The following is a 25,800-nucleotide window of genomic DNA, read 5'->3' as shown; positions in this document are numbered from 1 at the left end:
AAAAATAAGTTAACTTCTGTGGCAACGAAGCTATAATACCTTTCATAGGTGCATTGCTTATAGCATAAAATTTGTATGGCAGCTATATGCTACAATAGTCCGATCTGTATAAAATCTTAGAAGATTGTAGTGTTGGCTTGGGCAATAACTTGTGCCAAATTTCATGCAGATATCTTATCAAATAAAAAAGTTTTTCATACAAGAACTAGATTTCAATAGATCAGCTTGTATGGCAGCTATATGTTATACTAGTCCGATCTGAATAATTTTATCGCTATATAGCACCATTATTTTAGGCAATACTTCACAAAAAATTTCTTGAAGATAACTCGTCAAATAAAAAAGTTTTCCATACAAGCGCTTGATTTCGATCGTGCAATTTATATGGCAGCTATATGTTATAGTCGTCCGATATTGACAGTTTCAACAAATAAGCAGCTTCTTGGGGGAAAAAGGACGTGTGCAGAATTTCATATCGATAACCCAAAAACTTTACAGGGTCTTTAGCATTTCCTTCTGGCTGTTACAAACTGCATGCCAAACCCAATATACGCTGTTTAGGGTATAGAAAAAGTTATTGTTATTCATGGAGCACTTGTTTGAGGTGCTGTTATTGTAAAAAAATACCCCATGTACACTTCAGCTAAATACATAGATACAAGGTTTTAAGGCAACAACGTCAATTAAAAGAATTATAGCCTTAATAATAAAAACAGATCACAATAGTGACGCCAATGTTGGCAATGGCGTACATCACAAAACAAAATAAATAAATAATTAAACAAAAACTACGTCTATTTCAATTCGAGCGAAAAAAAATTTGAAATGTTGTATTTCGAAATGCCGTCTGCACGACACACCAAATCCAAAAATGAGCATGCCGTAGTGTTCCGTTGTGTTGTTGGCATTGTTGCTTAAGTAAATTTTCCATTTTGTCACATATGCAATGTATTTGCACAGTTGCTGATTAAACGTAGCTCAGCGTTTGCCACCGACGTACTAAACTGATCATAATTTTACTTTGCTACTGCTTCACTCCCTTCCCGCCTGCTTCAGCGCCTGACTACAAGTACATCCATTAATTTTATGTTCATTATCACTTTTTCCGATGATGTTGAAGCACCCACATATTTATTGCATTTGTATATGTAAGTGCGTGTGCATATGTATTTCTATATTTCTGGGCTTATTTGCTTTATTTCTATTGCTTTGTTCAAGAACAAAGCTGAAAGAGCTACGTAAGACGTAAGCAAAGGCTGGCGCACTTTGCAGGCATTGCAACAACACCCACAACAGCAGCAGCAGCAACAGTGCCAGTGGCAGCCCATGCAGCATCGCCGCCATGGATGGCATGACAATGAACATTAGGCAATGACTTTTATTGTCATTGGAAAAAGTTCAGAACCACACACACAACCAGCAGACGTTTGTTAGCTCAGGCTGGCAGGTCTCAATGCCTTTCGGGCCAGCAATGATCGTGTGCGCCGTGGCACTCTGTTTTCTGCGCAATAACAAAGCTGCTGACTGACGTTACAAATATAAAAAATACACAAATTTTTATTGCGTCTTCGGTCGGGCTATAAAAGGTCGAAACACACGACAAATGTTTGCACAAGCACACCGGTCCAGCAGTACGCCTATAACTTCCGCATTTTGTGTCAACAAATTGTCCCTGTATTTTTGCCATTATTCTAAGTATAAGGTAAGTCACCCACATATACACGTAATTACCCACATACATACTTACATACATATAATAGACTGTGTCCCACTTACAAGTGAAGAGATAAGAAAATATCGTCTGCTCGCACAATGAAGAGGGATCTGCCCCGACAAAACCCATTTAGGAGTGGCGGACAGCGGATCACGTCTATTGCCAGTTCCGTTATGAGTGCGTGGAAAACACGAAGATGTAAGAATGAAAATAGAAGAGTCAGAAAGAACTGCCAACACAAAAGCCATGTAAATGGCACGATTCCCTAATGGGCGGCAAAGTGCCGCATTCACTGTCCACATGTACACACATACATGTGTATGTACTTTTACTAACGAAATGTTGTAGAATGCACAACAAATGAGCAAAATATTGTTTAGGGATTTATTGAATGACACATCCGGCCAACAATTGAATATGACAAATAACAGCAAATACAAAAGCGTACAAGACATGCATTCTCGATTCTCGATCTAAATGGACTTAGAGTTTGCAGTTTATTCTCAACTGTGCGTGAGTAAATGAGTGGATTTAAAATGTGCTCACACTATTCTCGGCGAGTAGTTACTTTTAGCTGAATTTCTAACATGAAAACATATTTATTGAAAACTCAAAAGTGATAATTTAAGTCAAAGGCTGGATGGGAGTTAAGAAAAAAAATCAAAGAAAAGCTTTTTGGTCCAAACTGAACGACTGAAGATGGAACAATAATATAAGTCCAAGGTCATGAAGTTAAAATTTCACATAAATTCTCCATACAAGAAGTTGACTTTGGTTGAATAGTATATATGGAAGCTATATGATATAACAAAACAATCACAACGACTTATTCGCAGATTGTAGCTTTGTCTAAGCATAGTCCCAATGCCATTTCGTGAAGACATCTCGTCTTTCTATATAAGAACATGATCATGCTCAAACAGTTTGTATTGCAACTATATATCTGTGTCGTTTTACCATAACATCTTAAGTCGACTTAAGTCAAAATCGAGTAAAGGTCATATTCTAGTTCTCCTATTCATAGTCCATATTTGTGTCCAATCCGATTTAAAAAATTCCAATTTTAAAGAAAGTTATCGCCTTTTGTATTTTTCTTATCTTTATTTTTGAAAATATTACATACATTAAAACATCTTAAGTAAACTTAAATTTTATGAGATGCTTTATTGGTTGTTAAAGGTTTCTTCATTTAAACTTATGTCAACTTAAGCTCTATTAATATTAAAAAAGAATTTAAAATATGTATTCTATAAAACATCTTATGTCCTCTTACGCTAATATGTTAAACTTATATTCTTATAATTTCTTCACTTAAATGGACATAAGTTGTTTTGAAAAAACTCGAATATTCAAAGAGAGAACTTTTTACATTTTGCAAAACATCTTAAGTCTACTTAAAATGTTATGCAATAATTCGGTTCGAACATAACGGCATTTTAACTCAACATAAGTTTGTTTGGATGCGTGCTCACAACGCATTATTGCGCACATAAGCGATCAGTTGAAAAGAAGTCGTTGTGCTAATAACTTCAAAAATGGAAAGTGATTTATTGAATAATATAAGCAATGTAGATTTCGATAGTGATGATTCCATTATTGATCCAAATTTTAATATAAGTGGATGTACTGCAGCAAGTTCCAGTTCCGAAAATAATGATGTAAGTTTTATAGCGATTGCATTTATAAAGTGATTTTAATAAAAACTTAATATTAGGAAAACTCTATAAGTGTTGCAAATAAAGTGGAAACAAAAAAAATATTCAAAGAAAGAGGCAAAAGATTCCAGGAATAAAGGGCACAGTTACACCTCAAGCGCTATATAATGAGCACAAACGAGCAGCTTTTGGTATGTAAAGGATGGTGCAATATTTCTAATCGACTTCTCGTAAATTGAAGGACCCGAAAACATACTATACATAAAAACAAGTCAAAAATCAAGAATATGTTGATAGTTTTCTTCGATTATCGAGGTGTGGTAGATTATAATTTCTTCTGGGCGGCAAAACTGACAACAAGGAATACTATTTTAGTGCTATGCGTCGTATGCGCGAAGCCGGAGTTATGGAAGGACAACTCTTGGTTTTTGAGCGAATTCACCTGATTCGAACGTATTGAAGGCTACTCCGGAAATTGATTTTAACAACTGTACCAAGGGGGTATGACATAGATTTTTAAAAATAAATTAATAATTTTAAATTTATGAACAAAGTCTTAATATTTTTGCTCATAGTAGTAGATCCAAGACTCATCGCCAGTAATAATACATTTCATGACATCCTGGTAGTCGGAAAGCATTGCTTCACAGATGTTAAGACGACGCTGTTTATCGAAATTTTTTTTTTTTATATTTTGTGAATTACCAGACTTATCGCTCCTTTTGCACTCATGACGAAAAAAAAGAAGACAAACGGCGTCCATAATTCCGGAAAACTGACTAACACCTCAAATCAAAAAAAAAAACATAAATTATGTTAATTTGTAGGTAGATGACTAACGCCGAAACTAGGATATTGTACAAATCTTAAAAATTAAATTTTTTAATGCTTTTAAACATCAAAAACCCAAAAATTTATGGGTTTTTTGACAACTGTTTTGTGAAAAAAGGGTTCAATATTTATAAAATCCTAGTTGGAGCGATAGCCGCAATTAAAGCAGTTGATAAAACCGCCTTTGAGAAATTGTGCAGGCCAGTTTAAGAAAATGCAGTTTCATGAAAAACACGTTTGAGAATTGAAGTAGTAGGTCACGCACTCTAATTTTCCAAACTCACTCTTTCACTCCTGTAACTTTCCAACTACATTCAATTGCGGAAAATTTACATTTTATGAATGTTCTCGATTCGATTAATGCAAAATAAATAGATTTTTTGAAACCGTCACACAGGATGACTACCTTAAGACTTAAAACATAATAAATACCATTTTATTGAAAACGAAAATAAAGGGTTGTTACCAAGTTTTTTTACGCGAAAAATAATTAATCCACTCAAAAATTTATAACTCCATAGTTCAAGCGTCAGGGTTGTGCCGCATGTGCTGCCCGTTTGTTTAACTATCTAGTATTGTTGGTTCGATTCGCTTCTCTGCAACGCTTGATGAATCGAAGACAGCTTATGTCTCATGCTGACCGAAATAATAAGTAAATGGTAACAAAAATTTAACAAAAAATGGAAATTTTGGAACCTTTTTATTAATTAAAAGAAATTATCAATGAGTTTCACAGAAACGTTTACTCATAGTCTAAGGAATTTGTAAAAAATAAAAATGTTATTATATAAATATCCGCTCTAAAAATATAGCCAACAACTTTAAATATCAATATGTAAATCTTAATGTTCCAAGAATCACCTATGAGAAGGCTTGTCTGCATGGGAGACACTTTGCCAATTCTAAAATAAGCCACGTACCACCATACATTTGTATGCACAAGTAAGCCCATTCATAGACAGCAATTGCTTTAGTAAAATACTCACGTGGCACAGCATCCGCTATGCCACAAATATCAACGGTATTTCCATCTGTCACAAAAGCCCAGTAGCCGGCGACTGCCATTCATACAACTGACAACGCTGCTAACTCTTTGAACGAACAATTACCGTAAATTTTTCATCAATGAATGACAATGGTCGCTTCGTTTGCCACTTAAATAGAGACATTTAAATGAGATTACCTAATTGGCGGCACCAAGGAAGAAAAACACTATACAATTTGCTGCCGTCACGTCGCTGACGGCGTCTGAGTGCTTTGCTGAATTTTAAGTGCGAGTAATATTTGTGCGGCGACACTTTATGTTTTCCATGAATGACTCGCACTCAAGCGTTATGAACGACGAACGCCGAACGACGCTTGATTGCGTTGAATTGCGCAAACGGTAAGCACAATTTACCGCTATACTACAATCAAAATATTTGAGGTCATCAATAAATACAAAACATTTCTGACGACGTCATCTCTGTTGGAAAAGTGCTCAAAAAGTGTGTGCAAAACTAAAAATCAACAAACAAGCACACAAAATTGGAAAGTTTTCGATACTCAACCTTTGTCACACATATCAAATTGGCCAAAACTATTGGCGGCAAGTGTCATACAACTTCAACGACACGGCAAACTCTCGAACCCACTGTCACACGCTGTGTGACGACAACAAAAACAACAAAACTTCTACTCATTTGTAAGCATACACAAACTCGTAGGAAGAGTGAAAAATAAACGGAAATATATTTAATTGGTTTGCATTTGAGATTGGAACATCGAGAGCTGCGAACACAGCGCACAGAGCCTCTAGAATGTTGAAAGTGATCCAATTGAGTGAATGATTTTTTCCACACTTTGCTAATTAATGTTCATGTCGAAACAGAAATACACTCTAAAATAGCGCCCAACACATGCAAATGGGAAATCACACATACTAATGTGTCTATGTGTGTGTATAACATTTTATATCAACAGAGCTGTACACATATGCACAGGCAAACACTTACGAGTTCCATTTGCATTGGCAGTTCCAATGGCAACTTGCCGCCGTCTCACTTAGTATGGCCACGTTGAGTGTGTTTGTGTTCTTATGTGAGCTTATAATTTTGTACGCCTTGATGTATGCAACGCCATGTGTTCGGGTGGTGTCTGTGTGTGTGTGTGGCTGTGCACATATTTGTGCTGTTATGTTCACATTTTGTACTGATCATGCACAAATATGCTCGTAAAAAGTGCAGGAAAGACAGACAGTTAGACAAATAGACAAATAGCGGCACTCGAGCAGGCGCAGACAAATTCTATTTGCAAACATTTCACTTGATTTGCAAGTGAATGGTGCAAAATGATGACGACAGTGATAAACGAAACCGTTGCACGAGAAAAGCCCATTAAAGCGATTGGGGCACATCGTTGAGCACTAAAGTGGGTATGAAACCTTGTAGGAATGTCGCTTGGAAGAGAAGTAGTTGTTGTTTTAATATCAAGCAGCTATAATATTATTTCTAGGAAGAAAAGGGAGATAATTTTCTTATCATTAGTGAGAAATATCAGTCTAAATTTATTAAATTAGACATTAGATTAGTATAAGTCTGGAGACGCTGCTACCAAAGCAACTTAAAACTGTTGACCGTTCCCACGGCAGTCTGGTCTAAGTAACAGGAGCAGCTCCGTATTTTTATCCAGCCAAGGACTGTCGACTCGCTAGCATGCCTCCAAATTACTTCAGGGATGTTTTCTGCCGCTACAACAACAAAATAACTGTTGATCATTAAAAGGATTCCAATAAAGTAAAGCGATAACATACCCAGAATATGCAGTGCTGAGTTTTAGGTGTCGTACAAATGCTTCTTCTTGGCTTGAAGTAAATAAATTATGATTAACCAAGTGGAAATGTTAACTTTGGTGGCGCAACAGCTATAATATCCTTCACAAATACAGAATATTCCGTATATGAACTTGATTTTTATAGGTCAGTTTGTATGACAGCTATATGCTATAGTAGTCCGATCGGAAAAATATCGCCGAAGATTGTACAGTTGCTTTGGACAATAACTCGTGCCAAATTTGGTGAAGATATTTTTTAAAATAAAAAAAGTTTTCTATACAAGCATGTTATTTCGATCGTTCAGTTTATATGGCAGCTATATTCTACACTGAACCGATAGTAGCAATTTCTTCGGAGATTGTAGTGTTACTTTCGATAGTAATTTCTGCCAAATCTCGTGAAGATATCTTGTCAAATGAGAAAGCTTTCCATAAAAGCTCTTAATTTTGAAAGGTCAGTTTGTATGCCAGCTAAATGATATAGTTATCCGATCTGAACAATTTCGACGGAGATTATATAGCGTTGCTTTAGGCAGTGATTCCTGATAAATTTCGTGAAGATATCTTGTCAAATGAAAACGCTTTCCATACAAGCATATGATTTTTATCGCTCAGTTTGTATGGCAGCTGTATGCTTTAGTGATCCGATATGAACAATTTCTTCGAAGATTATAACATTACCTTAGGCAGTAGTTTCTACCAAATTTTGTGAAGATATCTTGTTAAACGAAAAAGTTTCCCATAGAAGCACTTGATTTTCGTCATTCATTTTGTGTGGCAACTATCAGTTACAGTAGTCCGATATCGGCAACTTCAAGCTGTTTGGAGAGAAAATGCCAAGTACAAAATTTCAGATCGGTATATATTTTACAGGGTCTCTGTCGCTTTCTTATGACTGTTTCCTTACTACTTGCCTCAATCTATATACCACTCTATACTACTCGCTATACATACATATGTATGTATACTATTTCCTAGTGAGCTGCCAATTTAGTTACTAGTTTTCACGCTACCCGCCCAAAAAAGAAGCAACATACACTCGCATAAGCTCCCACAAAGCATCAGAAAGTCAAATGGGCGTGTGGAGCTAACATTTGCATTGACGTGACTACGAAATCTCGCTCCCTACGCCAAGTAGACGAGTGCAATGGCAGCCCTAGTGTGGAGGGTGAAGGAAGTAGGGATGGTGCCGTTGTAATCATTAGTCTCGCTGATGTGCGTTCACAACTGCATTGGCAATCGTTGTTAATGTAAGCATAGTCGAGCGTACAACGAAGGCGAAATCCTGCTCAAGTACACATGCACACATTGACACTCATACTTGTATGTATATGTGTATACGCATATACATATATGACGGCTTGTCAGTTTGATTGTAAGCAGTCATGCACACAAATTTATTAGAAAGTTTGTCTAAATACCATATACTACACGTTCATATATATTTACATACATACACATGTATATAGTAGCTGCTATCAAGGACGCTGAATGAAAGTTGACGATAAAAAAGCTAAAGCGAACTTTATGCACATAGTTAATGCATTGCCCCGAAATATATGCATAACACACACACACACATACTTGTAGTGAGCGAAGACAGCTTTAGCGCGCAGCAGAGAAAGCGAGTAAGCAAGCACTCATATACCGACATATACACATATACTTTTCTATGTAGACAGCTTTCGAACGGTTGCCGGCCACACTCGGCCCGGAATGTGCGGCGCACAGCACTTGTCGGGTACCTACTCGACAAATCGAAATTGTGTGCTCTGGAAAAATATTGGCACAAGAAATCATTCCTTCCTGTTGGCTGTTCGGCTGTTGATGTTCTGCGCTGCATTCGCTTTCGACCGGGTGCCGTTGTCGGGGTATGCAAAGACAGTAAGGAGTACTCCAAACATTCATACATGCATACATACATACATAATTGTAAATATACCCACTTGCATACCATGTGCATATGAATAGACTGGCTTATACACACATACATACAAACATGTCTATGAAAGGAGTGTGTGTGCTTGTAGTAGTATAAATTTGTAGGTGTTATTGCGGAAGTTTGTATTGCTTATAACTTTAAAATTATAAAGTTTTATTTTTTTATTTTACAAATTTTTGTAAGAGAATAGTAGCAATTGGCTGTTTTCAAATGCGCAGATAAAAGAATTTAGAAATGCTTCAAGTAGACTAATTTTCAGGCGTCAAAATTTTGGGTTCGTGTTACTTTAAAAAAAAAAGAAGGTGATTCACTGATTGTAGCGACCCTCCAACTTTTTGTTTCATTTTTGTAGTACGATTTGCCCTTTGTTCAATTTCGGCGATCTCCTCTAGATTTGACGAAAATTTCTTTCTAGCGAGCATTCTTTTAAGATCTGAGAACATGAAATAATCGCTGGTGGCCAGATCTGGAGAATATAGTGGATGCGGTAGTATTTCGAAGCAAAATTTATGGATTTTTGCCATCGTTTTCACTAACTTGTGACACAGTGAAACAGCACTTACTTTTCCTTCAAATGCGACTATTTTTCGGCGATTTCCTCCTTCAAACGTTCCACTAAAACTATGTATGTAAATGTATGTCGCTGTTGAAGATCCTTCCATTTTCAAGGCGCAGTCAATAAAAAATTATTTCGTTTGTTTTCACGCTATAGAGCGGGTCCATGGTGAACAGTCCACGCGGATGACTCTCGATTGGACTTCGGCTTGAAATGATGGATCCATGTTTCATCCTCTGTCTTATATCAACGCAAAAATTGGGTTTCATTACGCTTGAACATCTCCAAACACTGCTCCGAACGAAGATTCTCCGTTGTTTTTGATCAAAAGTGAGCTCGCGCGGCACTAACTTTGCCCAGAGCTTTGTCATATTCAACTAATTCATGATCTTATCTTGTACACTTTCAGTTGATGTCTTCAGATATATATATTTGGAGTGCCTGCTATCTCTAACAACTTCATTTTACGGTCATAGAAAATCACTTTGTGGGGTTTTTGTGATTTCGTCTACAACAACCTCTTTTGGGCGTCCACGGTCTTCGGTGCTCATTTCACCACGTCTTAACTTATCATCAATCCTGGTTAATTTTTCTGAGGCAGTGTCATACAGCCATGTTTTTGCTTCAACTGAATTGCTTTCCTTCAAAAATCAATATTTTTTCAACACGCTAAATTCATTTTTATCAACTTTTTTCAAAAACAAAAGTTGACTTACTAAAAACAATATATTTCTCAATCTAATTATCCGACTGCCGTTAATTTAAACATGCGCCTTTTGAAGGTTTGGATTAACTAAAAGTGTTGAGAATTTAATAAGACAATATAAAAAACCAATTTTTTGAAACCCGTAATCCCCTTAATACAAAAATCGTTGATATTTCTATAGATAGATAGATAGATAGTATGTTATGAGGTAATGCACCGCGACCTAGGGTCTATTGTGCCCTCTCCTGTCTCACATGTCTTCCCAGAGTCCCAGCAGCCTGAATAGTTCCAGGAGTTTGCCGGGCGCTACTGAGGTGATGTGATCCCTGCTGATATAAATGGAATCCAGGGCCTTAAGCCTTTTTCCACAGATTGCTGTGCAATCCAGGATTAGATGTGCTGGTGTTTCCTGTTTCAGGTCGCAGAACCGGCAGTTAGCACAGCAGACTATGCCCATGTTGGACATGTGTTTCCTGAGCCTGCAGTGCTCTGTGTAGATCGCGACGAGAAGACGGGATTTGTCACGCGGAAGGCGAATTAGTTCCTTGAACCTGGAGAGATTGTACCCTCCTAGAAGCAGCTTGGCGTGGCGCATACTTGCTGCCTGTTGCCGTTCTCTCTCCTCCGTGCGGAGCAGCTCCTTAAAAGTGGGGGATCCTACCGCTATGAATGGTTCTGGTCCCATCACCTTGGACGCTGCCGCCACGCAGGCCAGTTCGTCGGCCTTCTCGTTTCCTTCTATTCCCTTGTTCCCTGGCACCCAAATTAAGTGCACCCGGTTGCACAAGGACAGGCGGCTTAGCCTTTCTATTCATTCCTCGACTAAAAGCGATTTGGTCTCGTATGATGAGATCGCCTTTAGTGCCGCTTGACTATCACTGAGAATAGCTATGCGCTGGTTGCGATAGTTGCGGCTGAGGTTGACTTCAGCGCACTGATATATGGCAAAAACTTCAGCCTGGAAGATACTTGGGAAGCGTCCCATTGGTATGGACAGCTTAGTACGCGGCCCCGCAATACCTGCCCCAATACCTTCCGATGTTTTTGAGCCATCAGTGTACCACTGAATGGTACTGTCTTCCAGCAGCCTTTCCAGCGCGGAATCGCTCCACTCCGTAGATACATATTTCTATTACCAACAAGTTTATAATATTACCTCTTTTTCTATAAGACTCGTAGTTTTGCCGGAAATTGAGTTAAAATTTAAAATTCAAACACGCCTCTCCTCTGTTTTTTCCGACCTCAGGTTGTTCCTAAATTATTTTCCCTTTATTGTTTGATATTTTATCATTAATTTGTAATAGGTTTCAACCTATTATGAATTTCTTTCACCTATTACTATTTTCGAAGGCTTCTGCGCTGGTCCAAATATTCACACAATCTCAAATAATATTTTTGAATGTATGCATTATCGGATTTCATTATTACAGAATCTTTGGATCAATTGGGTCTCTACCTTTGTTAAAATAATACGCCTTCGGCAATGGGGAAGCTTAATAATCCTTGTGATATTTTTGAAACCAAAAATACGCACATTTTGTACCAAAAACTAAAACTTACATCTTTCACGCTAATTATCTTTATTAGCAATCCTTTTCACTGCTTTTTGCACTACAGTGTGCTTTCTTTTAATTTCATCTAGCACTTCCGCTGTACATTACCCCTTTTCATAGGTGGAGGATCCCAACACCGCGCACCCATAAATGTTGGCGTGTTGTTTACTCGCCTAACTTTGTGTTGGCACATTGCCGTACGCTGGTTCCCAGCTTGAAAGAGGCGGTGTAGCAGGGAGCGGTAGGGTGATGGCGCGCAAGCAAGGCAAAGCGTGTCGTGCATTACAGAGCCACAGAGCCAAAGCGGAGCTGTGTCGTGCTCCAGCACTGTTTATTCGCTCATTTGTGTTTGTCTATTTGAACTTTCTCCTGTTTCGTTTGCATTTGCAAATATTCCTGCTGACTGACTGCTGTCAACCAGCAACCATAAACCGACAACTGCCGACTGCCAACAGCGGAGCACCAACTAAAGTGCACACATACATAATTATGTACATAGACACAAGCATAAGGACGTCAAAGGGAGTCTTGAAGGGAGTTTTTTTTGCTTTTGTTGTATAATGTGCGCCAACAACAACAGCACCATGTAGAAATGGTCACACTCTGCTTCCTCGCCTTTCGATTTCGCCGCCGTTTTTGGCACGCCAATTGACGTTGACGTTGACGTTAACTTTAGCGGAAAAGTCGTTTCACTTCGCTTTACATTGCTCTGCATTTGGTTGACTTTGCTTGCCAGATTTTCAGATTTCGAGACGTGTATGCAGACGCTTCAACAACGTACGATTTGCATACAACCAAACTGAGCACCCCACGAGGTGGAGTAATAAGTCGTGTGCGCTTACTACCGTTAGCGACCGTCGCTCTCGCTGATTTTTAGATGGGCTGCCCACGTCATGATCGCCTACAAATATACAACATTTTTCGCACTTCTCCTCGCCTATTGTTGTTGCGCTCCAAACGTACCGCCACACTGCCACACTAGAATGGCGGGTGTTGTGTTGTGGCCCGGTGCTATCCTAGCCGGAATTGTGAAGTGGATCGAACAAATATGTTTACAGTTAGCACATGTGCAATTATTTGATTAAACTGTAAAGAGCACACAAAATCAGGCTAGCTTTACATACCACCCATGCACACGCTTTACACACACTCACACATACATACACCATGCACATATGTACATATATAGAGAGGCAAGCTTTCATTCATACACGCCCATACATACGAACATACAGAAGTATGTGTGTTGCATGTGTATGTGGACGTCGTGGCATTCGGTAGCAGCACAACTGCCATGGAAGAATATTGGCTTGTACGGCATCTACCGGTCAGGACAGCCTCTATTCAGCGCGCTCTTCGCTTGGACTGACTGACGTGCATGCAAATATATTCGCCATCCATTGTATGTGTGGGTGTATGGGTGGGATTGCCTTTTGGTGGCTGTGACGTTGTTGTGTACACTCGCTGTGCTCAAACAATCACACTTAATGCAAAAGGAAAACAAATTAAAATCAAACTTCGGCATCACTCCGTCACATTTGCAGGCAATCACGGCAACGAATGCCTTGATTTCACACTTACTTTTTTCACGATTTTTTTTTTTTTTACTTTTTATACGTTTATTTCCTTGTATTAAATGTTTTCGCAAATAAAATTTTTGATTGTTGATCGATGTACATACATAAATACATACAAATATAATAATTTTTTAGCGTAGTATTGTGTTTGTTTGTAGCTATTCAAATTAGTATCAATCAGAGCTAATTATAGAACCTTATGGCTGACACTGATATAAAAATGAATTCTACCTTCAAGCACTCGTACTTGTGATCGAAAGTATTGAATTGCTTATACAGATTATTTTGAATTTATCTCAATTTGGCAAATACTCAAACCATGTTTGTTCCATGTATTTAAATGCTTAATCAATTTTAGAGTTTACAATGAAGCCTACAGGTTTTTGGTTGTATACTATATGAGTAAAAAAAGGTAAGACTTGGTTCATAATTTTAAAATTTTTCAAAATCTATGTCGTACCCATAAAAGTAATCCCCTTTGCCACCATACACTTGTGTCAAATTCTTTTTCCAATCATCGATACAGTTGTTAAAGTCGATTTCCAGAAAGGCCTTCAATACGCGTAGCGATCCACGTTCAACGTCTTCAATTGACTTATTTGAGTTTGCTAAATAACCAGAAGTCACACGGGGCTAAATAAGGCGAATACAGTGGTTGCGGTCCCATATTGGCTTAAAAGTTGGGAGAAAACTCACGAAGAATCAATGCAGTATGCGACGATGCATTAACGTGTGGCAAAAACTAAGAGTTGTCGGCCCACAATTCAATCCTCTTTTACCGAATAGTTTCTCACAAACGACGCATAACATTCAAAAAGTATTCCTTGTTGGCAGTTTGACCGGTCGGAAGGAATTCGGACTCCAGCAAATCTCAATAATAAGAAGCCTGTCAACATAACCTTGCTTTTGACCTGATTTGAGGTGGTCTTTTCGGCATCGAGTCACTCTTGCTGGGATATTCCGCCGATTGATCGACTGTTTCCGGGTCGTAAGCATGGACCCCAGACTCATCGCTAGTAATAATACGTTTTATAACATGCTGTTAATCGGAAAGCATTGTTTCACAGACGTTAACGCGACGGTGTTTTTCGAAAAAGTCGAGTGATTTTGGAGCTATTCCTGCTTTTACTTTTTTAGGACCAAATGGTGATTTCAAAATGGTTTTCACTAATCCATCCGATATTCCGACGATGCCTGATAATTGTTGGCGCTCTTTTCCTTTATGTTATTGACGTATTGATCACCAGTGGATATTGATAGATAAAAATCATCACGCAAGAGAGCTCAACATCTCTCGAGAGTCCGTTCGAATGACTTTGATGGATATTTTGGGTATGAAACGCGTTCTTGCTCGACTTGTCTGGATAAAGCTGGATTTTTTTCAAAACGAGTACCGTAAATAGGTCTCTTTGGGCATGCTTGATCGTGTGAATTCGACTCCCACATTCATGAAGCGTCTTATAACTGCCGATGAGACATGGATTTGATATGAAAAAAAAATCAATAATCATCGAAATGGAGGAAAAAAATGAGCCGAAACCAAAAAAATCACGCCAATGCCGCTCAAAAATCAAGGTACTCACTGTTTTTTTGCGATATTCATAGTTTACAACAAGAATTTATTCCGGAGAGATAAACGGTAAACAATGAGTTCTATTTGGCCGTATTGAGGCGTTTGCGTGAGAACATCCTTCGAAAATGGCCGGAATTGTAAGGAAAAATTCATGGATTTTATACGATATTAATGCACCATCGCATTGGGCCACGATTGTAACCGATTTTAAAACTGAAAATGCGATGAATGCCTTCCAACAGCCGTATTCACCAAATTTGGCTTCTTGTTCCACAAACCGAAATAGCCGCTCTGTGGAAATCGTTTTCAGTCGATCGAAAAGATAAAACAAAATTCGCTGAAGCTGCTGAAGGCCATCCCAAAAAGTGTTTCGTGGACTAGAAAAATTGGTGTCTTAAGTATATTACAACTGGTGGGAGTTACTTTGAAGACGACAAAATATGTAAACATTTATGGATAATTAAATATTTAGCGTTTTATTTACAACTTTCGGATCTTTTTTATTTCATATAAGTGATAAAACCTATAGAAAATTATCTATATTTATTATTTTAATAATCGAAAATTATAGCGCCGACTTTATAAAATTTCCTCAAAACTTATCCTGTAACTAAAGTGAATACTCAACTTAAACGCATTTCTTGTACCAAATGTAACTGCTAAATATATGGCATATAGATACATATACATATGTATTTTAAAGCAAATAAACCTTTATCACCAAAAAATGACAAACTGTCAATAGCAAAACTTCTCACTACTCGCACGGCCAAATAATCGAAGGTGTCAAATACAATTATCCGCATCAAATGCAACAATCTGCAAATAAAGCAATGAAAGCAAAGCTCTGTCTGCTGACCAGAAAAAAAGAGAAACATGTTTATTCATCGAACACAAAGAGTACAATAACCGCCTATGCCCGTCTGGTACTCGATCAAGTGCCAGTAGCGGCGACGCTTGACAGCGAGTATTAAAGAGGCTGCAGCCCAAACAGCGGAAACTAACAATATGCGAATGTTTATAAATACAAAATAGCAAAATATTGTGGTGGCACTGCCAAACCGCAAGCGACACATATTACCCATCGATGCTACAACTAATCATGCCACAACCCACCAGCCCACTAAGCCACCGCCAGCCGAGGGTGTGTGACGCTCACAAAGCACCTTTAAACGCAACCGCTTCAGCTGGACGCGACTGTTTGTGCCAACGTTTGTCGCTCAAGGGCCATTGAGATAAATTGTTTGTGCGCGCCGATGACGAGAATAAAAGCGTCAGTCAATCAAAAAACGAAATAAAGCTAACAACTTGTATGCGCGCGAGAAAGCGAGTGCGGGGAATACGCGGAAATGCGAAAATTAAACGCACAAAACAAAGTGCTGCTCAAGCGGGGCAATATTTTATGGCAAAAGCGAACGCTGCCTCTTGAGTTCCATTTCAACCAGAGGGTTGTTGTGAGCGTGGCCGCCAATTCGAAGGACCTGTCGGCCGTTTTGTTTATTTTCTCTTTTTGTTTTCGTCATTATTGTTGCTTTACTGAAGTGTGTGTACACATAATGAAAATAATAATAATTTTTCATAATAGCGAAAATGTGCCAGCGAAGCACTTTAATTAAGAATATGCGCGAGAGCTGGCGAATAAGCGTTGAGCGGTGAGCGCTGGGCGTTGTTGGGTAGCCTCAAGTCTCGCGCAACTATTGTCATTCTAATTATTAGCACTAGCGTTATGAATAAAAGCATAATGAGGCCACTTTGCATAGAATTAGGCGGAGCGCAGATGCAGGCGCAGCTTAATTTATAGAAGTAAACAAGCACGAGGTGTTGTCGATATCAATAGCTACGCTTTTAAATACAATGTTTCATATGCAATGTTATTTTTTGAAATTTTCAGTGGGAAGTTCTTAATTCTTAATTGAATTCAAATAATTGATTTTTTTTATCAACATACATAATGATTTGTTAGCGCCTCGATTCCGAATGACACTGAGATAACGGCTGCCATCAAATTGTTAAAAAATATCAAAGCTCCCAGGGCGGAAATAATCAATAGAAACTTCTTAAAGCTGAATCTCACACGACCGCGTAGACATTGCCCCTTCTCTGAATGACATATGGGCTTCCGAAAAGCTACTCGTACCACTATAGATAAAAGAAGGAATTATTATTATTATTATTATTATTCTCCCGAAGATAGGTAATATTCCGAATGTAAAAATGGAGAGTAAAATAATATAATAACTCAACTAACATAAAATGTTATTGGACTCCTTTTTGCAGGGGCTACACACAGTAGCACAGACCTCATTGCTCATGCCTAGACCATAGTAGCACTTTAGGAGGTATTGCAGAACAATCGGTAGAGAGGCGCACTGTCTTCCACCTGCATTTCAGCGATTTTGAGAAAACGGTCGACACTCTTAAACATAAAACAATTTGGACAGCCCTTGTATGTAAAGAAGTTCCCGTAGCTCCAATGCAGCTCATAAAACAGCTCTACTCAGGCGCTAACTGTCATGTATGAGTAACTTGTTTCGAATTTAGTGAAGCGACAAGCTTGTTTGCGAACAGAGACATATTTTGGGCTGTAAGCGGTTTCCTCAAAGATTTGGATTATACGGGCGATATCTGTTCGTTCTCCTATAAAACGGCGCTTGTCCGTAAAATTTCAAGTTTTTAGCGATTTGTCTTTGCAGCATTAGATGGGCATTCTGAAAAAGTCTTATCAGCAATGGGAACCTCTGCGCCGCAACCAAACAACTCCATATCGAATTTTGACGTCTTAGAAAGAAATGGATCGGCCATACTAAACCTCATGACAAAATTAACAAAACGGCACTAGACTGGAATCTTTTAGGAAGAAAAAGATATGGAAGACCAATCAACACATATGTAGAAAATAGAAATCGAAGCAAAAACGCAGAAAAGCAATTATTCGTGGAGAGTAATTAAACTTCTAGTGATAAATAAATCTGACTCTTATTTATTTGTTGAGGATTGATGGTAAAATTTGTATATAATTATCGTATAAGGAATAAGATAAAAATCTTCGGATGGTAGAGACAATGTTTAATATAGTAGATGTAAAGAAATTTATTGGATAGTTTGATAGCTTAAAGGAAAACTGTTTAGAAAACTTGGTAAAGATTTCTACAAGTTTGTAATGCAGATTTTAGAAATGATAGACATTCAGAGCATATTTAAGTGGTATGGTCAATATCGGATCTTCAAAAAATCTAAACATTTCAACGACTTAAAGTAAATTGTTTGCTCTTAAAAACATTATTAAATCATAAAATAGAGAAAAAGGAAATATTTCCTTGTCGGCGTACGCTGTATGTACGAAATATTGAGTTCAGTCGGCTTCAAGGAGTAAAGTATGAAGCGCGTTTTTATCAAAACTGCTTTTTCAAAGCACCAAATTTCGACGATGGAAATCAGAGGCCAATATCCACCATTTTGTATCTTCTTCGTCTTCTCTACTGGCGTAGATAGCGCTTACGCGGTTATAGCCAAGTTAACAACAGTTCGTCAGACGTTTCTTATTTTTGTTATTTGGTGCTAATTCGAGATACCAAGTGCAGTTAGGCCTTTTCCCCCTGATCTCTCCTACTGTGGGGAGATATTCCTCTTCGCCTGCTTCCAACGGTGGGTACCGAATCGAAAACCTTCAAAGCTGGAGTGTTCTCTTCCATTCGGACAATATGACCTAGCCAACGTAGCCTTGTCTCTTGATTCGAAAAACTATCTAAATGTCGTCGTATAGTATATCTCGTACAGCTAGTTCCATTGGCTGCGGTAAATCGTCCCCAAAACCAAAGTGTCAAAATATAAGTTTTGTTTACAATAAAATTCAGCGAAGGCGATCAAAGTACCTACTATCATGGTTTCTTGGAATAATGAAAACACGTCATACCTCACTAAAGACGGAAATGAATAACAATTAATTAACTCCCGTTCAATATTGAATGTATATGGGATATAGACTTCCCGACTTAGAGAACTGTCGAAAGTCATATCAACACCTTATCAACCGTTTTCAATGTGTAATACCACTGTTGAGTCTTAAAAATAGGTCTAACTTTGACACAGTTTTTCTGAAAGTCAAGAGATACGCATATAATTCTTTCTGTCGAGACTTTATCCATTCCAGATTTTGAGAGCAAACTCTGTTTCTATATAAGCAATATATGTATGTATCGTAATTTTCAGTTTTTAAGACATTAAACATTAGGACAGTTGAAACAACGATAATGCATATAAATTACTTGTTAGACAACAAGCCAAGTTATAACAAAAGCAACACTTCCTTTCTAATTGATAAAACAACATTTTGTTGTGTTCTTCAAGTAAGACGAATAAACGTAAACGTCTTGTGTGGTCTCAAGCTCGTCATCTTCAAATCACTTTCCTTTGCCGCCAAAGAATTTGGCACGTTGCATCTAGCCGACGACTATGACAACGAGAATCCGCTCTCCTACCCCCGCGCCTACACTTTTTCTGGATACTTAAGGCAAGACATGCACTTTGGCAAGGAAAAATAAAAAAAGTAAAGAAAATGTTCAAAAAGCAATGGTCGGTATTGTACATTATTAGACTTATAAACACTATGTATATATGTACATAGATACATACTACAAGTGCATGCACGCATCTGTATTTACACTCATGCATCTGCATAGATATGTGTGTGTGTGCATATGTGTGTTGTTGCTTTTAATTTAAGTGGCCGGGCACATTTTCCAATTTAAAATTTTCACAGGTGAATTTTACCACTTGCATGACTTAAAGTAAAAACAACAATAACAATATGCAAACAACTACTAAACGACGGATGTTGGCTACACCGATGCCGCTAGCGGTGCCAATACCAGCACGGACACTCTAATGTGTGTAAACAGTGATTCCAACTGAAACATTACCTGCCGCTCCAGCCGCTTCAAGCCCAGCCATTTCACTAACAACTACCAAGGTAATGTACACGACTCCAAGTCGCACACACACACACACGCCACATACACGGATAGGCGCATTGACCGAACAGCTGTACACGAACGTGTCCAAATCCATATGGACATTTGAATAGTTGGTGTTTCCTCCACCGCCACCATCGCCGCCGACACTGTGATTTTCCAAGTCGTCCGCGTTGTCCGCCGCTGCTGCCGTCGCAGTCGCTTTGCATGTTCGCCGCTTGTGTCAATATTTTGTTTTCATTGCCGAACTCTCAAGACAACGACGGCGATGATTACCTGCGTTTTGTAGTGCACAAGTGTTGGCAACAAAAGCCGGCAATCGGCCGACCAGACTATCAAACACTTATATATACTTACACGTATACATATATTAGTGGTACATATGTAGGTGTGCCGCGCAATGCGGTAGGTGGCAGGGACACTTCTTCACGTGTGCAACAAAATGGGATACAGCTTCAATTGCATTGAGTTTCATTGAATTAGGATGTTAGCTTGGACTTGGACGAGTTGCGGATTGTCATGGCAGGCATTGTCGTGGTTGTTGTTGCAGCGCCGTGTAGTGTGGTTTCTTCATTATTGCCATCCACTTGCAGGTTCTGATTTTTCAAGTGTATGTATCTGCAATTGCCGGAACATCAAAGAGCCGAGCTTCGTGCAACGTAAAATAGTAAATCATTGCCTGCCGCTGATTTTTTTATTTTTTGTTATTTTAGTTTTTTTGCAATTCATTTCATACGGCTGTTAGATTTCTGCATGTCCACTGAAAACCGAAGTTCGCCACTATGGACTAACGCTAAATGAGACTCCTTACGAGTACAGATTTTCATTAAAAGCCATTGGTAGCCAACATTTTCTTTCTTAATTGTCAATACTAGATAAGAAACTTAAGTCAAGCTTCCGAGTCAATATGTCGGTTAATACTCTAAATCTCTCAAAATATCTTCGGAGCTTAAAAGTAGGTCAAATTTTAAAAATTTCCACAGTAAAACACATTTTTTTGGCATTTCTCATTTTTTTATTCAATATAAAATTAGTTCCTTTCAAGGGTGATACACTGATTATAACGACCCTAGAACTTTACGATGTCATTTTTGTAGTACGATTTGTACTTTGCTTCAAAATAGTCTTCAGTTTCGACGATCATCTCGTTATATGACGAAAATTACTTCCCGGCGAGGATTCTTTTAAGATCTGAGGACAGGAAGTAATCGCTAATGGACAGATCTAAAGAATACGGTTAATTCGGAATCAATTCGAAGCTCAGTTCATTGATGCTTGCCATAGTTTTCCCAGACTTGTGACTTGGTGAATTGATACTTTTTTTTCTTCATATGCGGTTGGTTTCTGGCGATTTCGTCCTTCGAACGGTCAATAATTGCTGTTGATGACCTTTCGATTTTCAAGATAGTAAATAAATATAATTCCATGTGCATCCCAAATAACATACTGTTTTCATGTTATGAAACGGATTCATCGTGTGCAGCCCACTCGGATGTCTGTCGTTTGGACTTTGAAGTGAAATGATGGATTCATGTTTCATCCATTGTCACATATCCAGCAAAAACTCTGTTTTATTATGCTTAAACAACTCTAAACACTGCTCCGAACCATCAACTCGTAATTTTTTTGGTCAAAAGTGAGCTTTAAAACCAGTTAGTAGACTTTTTTGATGTTTTCGTCAGTAAAAGCCACTTTTGGGCGTCCATGGTCTTTGACGCTCATTTCACCGCTAATTTACCTCTTATATATGTATGTGGATCAGAATGCATTATATTATGGATATGAGGTTTAAATCAAAGACTTAGACCAATTTCCTTCATATCCTCCGCTAAACTACAAAATGTTTAAGAATACTTTCTTAATATAATTGAATTAATGGATATACATACATACCAACTTAAACGGCTATAGGCTGCTGGAAGGTCTAAACTCATTGCATTAACTTTTTAAGTTACTTTAGTATACTTGAGAGCCTTTTTTTTAATTTCTCGAAACACGCGCAAAGTGTCATTTGGTAACTGAAATAATTTTTTTTTTGCATATATCAGTTTGCTTTGTTGTCTTTCTCACGAATTTGGAGTTTTTCTCGCAAGCTCAACTTTTTTTTTTATCTTCTGGGTTGATTCTCTTATCATAATTTTTGCGATTTTTTTTAATAAATTTCGAAGAACTGTCTCTCTAATTTTTAGCGAAATTTCACTATTAAATAAACGCTATTCCTAATAAAGTGATATTTTTCATTAAATACTGACGTTTCGCATTCATAAGGATGTCACTAAGACCTGATCAACGATTGTACCGTTAGAACTGCAAGAAATTTAAGTCACTTATATTAGAATATCATAGCTTATACTTCTTAGTTGTACTTCACTTCTAATAGGAAATATTTCAAAAATTTTAAGTGCGTTTAATCAAATCTGTGGCTGTATATAACTCTATATCTGTCTCAAAACAAAACTTTTGTACTTTATTGTAACACGTTACGATAGTATAATTAAAATATCCGCATATAGGAAGCTGCTTGGACACTCCTGAGTCAGACCACAACAAGTTTTAAATCATTCAGAACACTTTGCTCGGACTTCTTTATATCTTATAATACAAACTAAATAAAGGGTGATCGAAAAACCGTAGAAACTTCAAATTTAATGGGAATGTTTATTATCATTCGAAAAAACATTCTTGGGTATTTAATTTTTGAAGATTGTCAGTTTCAAATGTTGGCCGCGGCTACGTCTCAGATGGTTCATCCGTTGAGTCCAATTTTCGAAGATACGTTTCAAGCATTTCGACTGGTAACTGGCGAATGACGTGATTAATGTTTTGCTTCAAGGCCTGAACCGTCTGCAGAGACTTTATACTTTAGATATGCCCACAAAAAGTCCAACGGTGTGATATCACACGTTCTTTGTGGCCTATCGACTGACCCAAAACGTGAAATTATCTGCTCACCGAAGTGTTCTCTCAATAAATTCACAACTTGACAAGACTAACGCATGATCTATCAAAAAAGGCTATTGAAAAAAGTGTCTCTACTTGGAGCACCCGTTATTAACATGTGGTTTTAATCTTTCTTGCTATATACGAGTATATAGATCAAATTAATTTATATTTTTATCTATTTTAAGGCTACTAAATTACTGAATGATTTCTAAAATGCTCTCCACTTGGAATTTACTTGCTCCAGATTTACTTCTTGATATTAAACTTGAATTTAAAAACCTTTTTGTAAGTAACTAAATTTTCTATAGTAAAATAACTTGCCTTAAAAAGAGTTAAATTAATTCCAATATACAAAACTTGAGTCTGTGGTTGTCTCAGATTTACAATTTATGACTGCATATCATATATAACGGACCATTACAATATACTAATAACTATATTTGTACACAACCAACCGTTAATTTTTAATAGTTTCAAGTTTTTCCGTTAAAATGCTAAGTAAGCGTAGACTCAAGGAGCCGGCACGTCCGTGCATTAGTGCAAATTAAACTATTGACATTAGTATTGCCATCAAAATCTATGACAGCGACCAACGTTGAGCTATGGCGCAAAGCTTCGACTACTAACTGCATGAAACACTAGTGCTGAACGCTAACTAGCAAACTACTTGCGCACACTAACAGCAATCAGACAGGGCAGTCGTCAAGCTAGCGTGTCGCAAGCACTTAAGTGCCAGTTGCATGCATGCATACGTGAATTACTTTCAACAGGCGCGCTGTACGACAGTCCGACTAAATTTTCCTAATGAGTACAACGCACTTCAGCCATCAATTCCAACATTTCACTGAATGTACCATATACATACATACAGTATATGTAGGAGAAAGCGCCAACCCCGGTCCAATGCAACTCAGGCGCTTGCGGATCTGACAATTTATGTCCTCAGTGCAGCTAAAAAAGATGTCGACTCTTCGTTCCCTACACACACCCATACATATGTCAGTTATAACTGTACACACGAGCATACATATGTATAAACGAGAGCTTTCTTTCACATTACGGGGAGTGTAAGGCGTCCGTGTGTTTTTTGTATGCTCGCTTGTTGTGTGTCTTTGTAAATTAATAATTGAAAAACTTTCTACCAATTAAAAATGCTGCAGCACGCTGAAAGGTACATAATGCTAAAGTGCCGTCGTATTTTCTTACTTACTGCCATGTGTAGGTATATATGTATGATTGTGTATGTGTGCAGATGTATAAAAACTCACATGCGGTCTTCTCCATGGCTCTTATTCCCCCAACTCTGCTTTAAGAAATAAACGAGTTGCAATGAAGTTAACTGTATTAAAGTTTGTTTAGGCATTAAATTTTTATTTAAATACAATATAACTGTTTATATACACAAACATACCGACTAAATTTTATTTCAAAGGTTTATTCGCATGAAATTGATTGTTATACCCCGAACAGGTGTAGAGTTATAGTATTAAGTTTAATACGAAATTTCTAACACCCAGAAGATAATGTCGGAGACCTTATATAGTATACACATATACATACATAAATATACTACATGACAGCTGTCTGTCAGTATATAAGCGAACTGATCCCTCAGTTTTTGAGATATCGATTTGAAATTTTGTAAAATTCCTCTTCTTCTCAAGAAGTTGCTCATTTGTCGGTACCCAACCTATCGGACTACTGTAGGGTATAGTTGCCGTACAAAATGACCCACGAAAATCAAGTTCACATGTAAGGATTTTTTTGTATTTGTCAAGCGTGGTAGAATACGCGGTTAAACTCTATCCTGTTTTAGTAATTTTTAACGAAATATTCTTCTTATGTAGGACTATAAATTTTACTATATACATATATTTCATATATATATGTATATGAATGCATTAGCGGACTTTTATGAAATATTTCATCAGAAAGTCCTTAGTAATTCCAATATATCAATTTTTGCAATCTTTTCGATACTGTTTTGTAAAGATATGTATTTCGTATATTCCATTTATAGACGCAGGAAAGCTTCGGATCCACATCTGAAAGTAAATAATTGAATCTAGCAACTTGTCAGATATGAGTCAGGAAAAAACATTATTAACATGTCATCTAGAATGGGAATCTGTGAACTATAGCTATTTAGAAATGATAAATAATAGACATAAACTTGTCGGCACAATAATTTAACTGACAGGTGGCAATATTGCCAATTTGTTTGCAAAAGTCCTATCAGATTTAATTTATAATTCATTTCATGGCTGTGGAGCCGAAATATCATTCCTATTTACCACTTATGGCTAACCACGGCTATTATCAGTGTCGGATCGGATTATGACAGTTCAGTAATAATAAAAATATTACGAAAAATTTATCAGAAAGAAATTCTGTATTCGCAATTGGCTATATTGCTAGAAGTACGATTAAAAAATAATGCATTAATTTCATATATGATAAAAAATTAAACAAGAATAAAGTTGGAACTTTTTATGTTTTTATGAATAAACGAAGCATTAAATGAGGATTTAGAGGCTTGAACAGTTTTGGATAGATTCAGACAATTCTTAGGCGTAAGGTGGCATAACTGAAATGCACTATTCGTGCAAAGTCTTATCCTAATACATAAATGTAGTAATTCATTTTTGATTTGTATACTGGAAAGTAAAGAAACTTATGGAACTTAAAGTTGTGTGTTTATGGGAAGGAGACGTGGCTGTAGAACGATTTCGCCCATTTCATACTGTAACATAAAAATGTTGAAAAAATTATACATACCAAATTTGGTTGAAGTTCCGGTCTAGAGATATGTGCTTTCACCTAATAGTGGGCGGGGCTCATTTTCCATCGTCCAATTTTGACACCGGCTTAATTAAAACCCTGTCATATAATCTCGCGGGTAACATCTAATGTCTTCGGAGTATTTAGTTATTGATTTATGGGGTTTTAAGGGATCGTCTCAGTGTGAA

This window comes from Bactrocera dorsalis, chromosome 2 (genome assembly GCF_023373825.1).
Source record: "Bactrocera dorsalis isolate Fly_Bdor chromosome 2, ASM2337382v1, whole genome shotgun sequence".
In the NCBI taxonomy this organism is placed as follows: Eukaryota; Metazoa; Arthropoda; class Insecta; order Diptera; family Tephritidae; genus Bactrocera; species Bactrocera dorsalis.
This window is presented reverse-complemented; position numbering follows the sequence as displayed.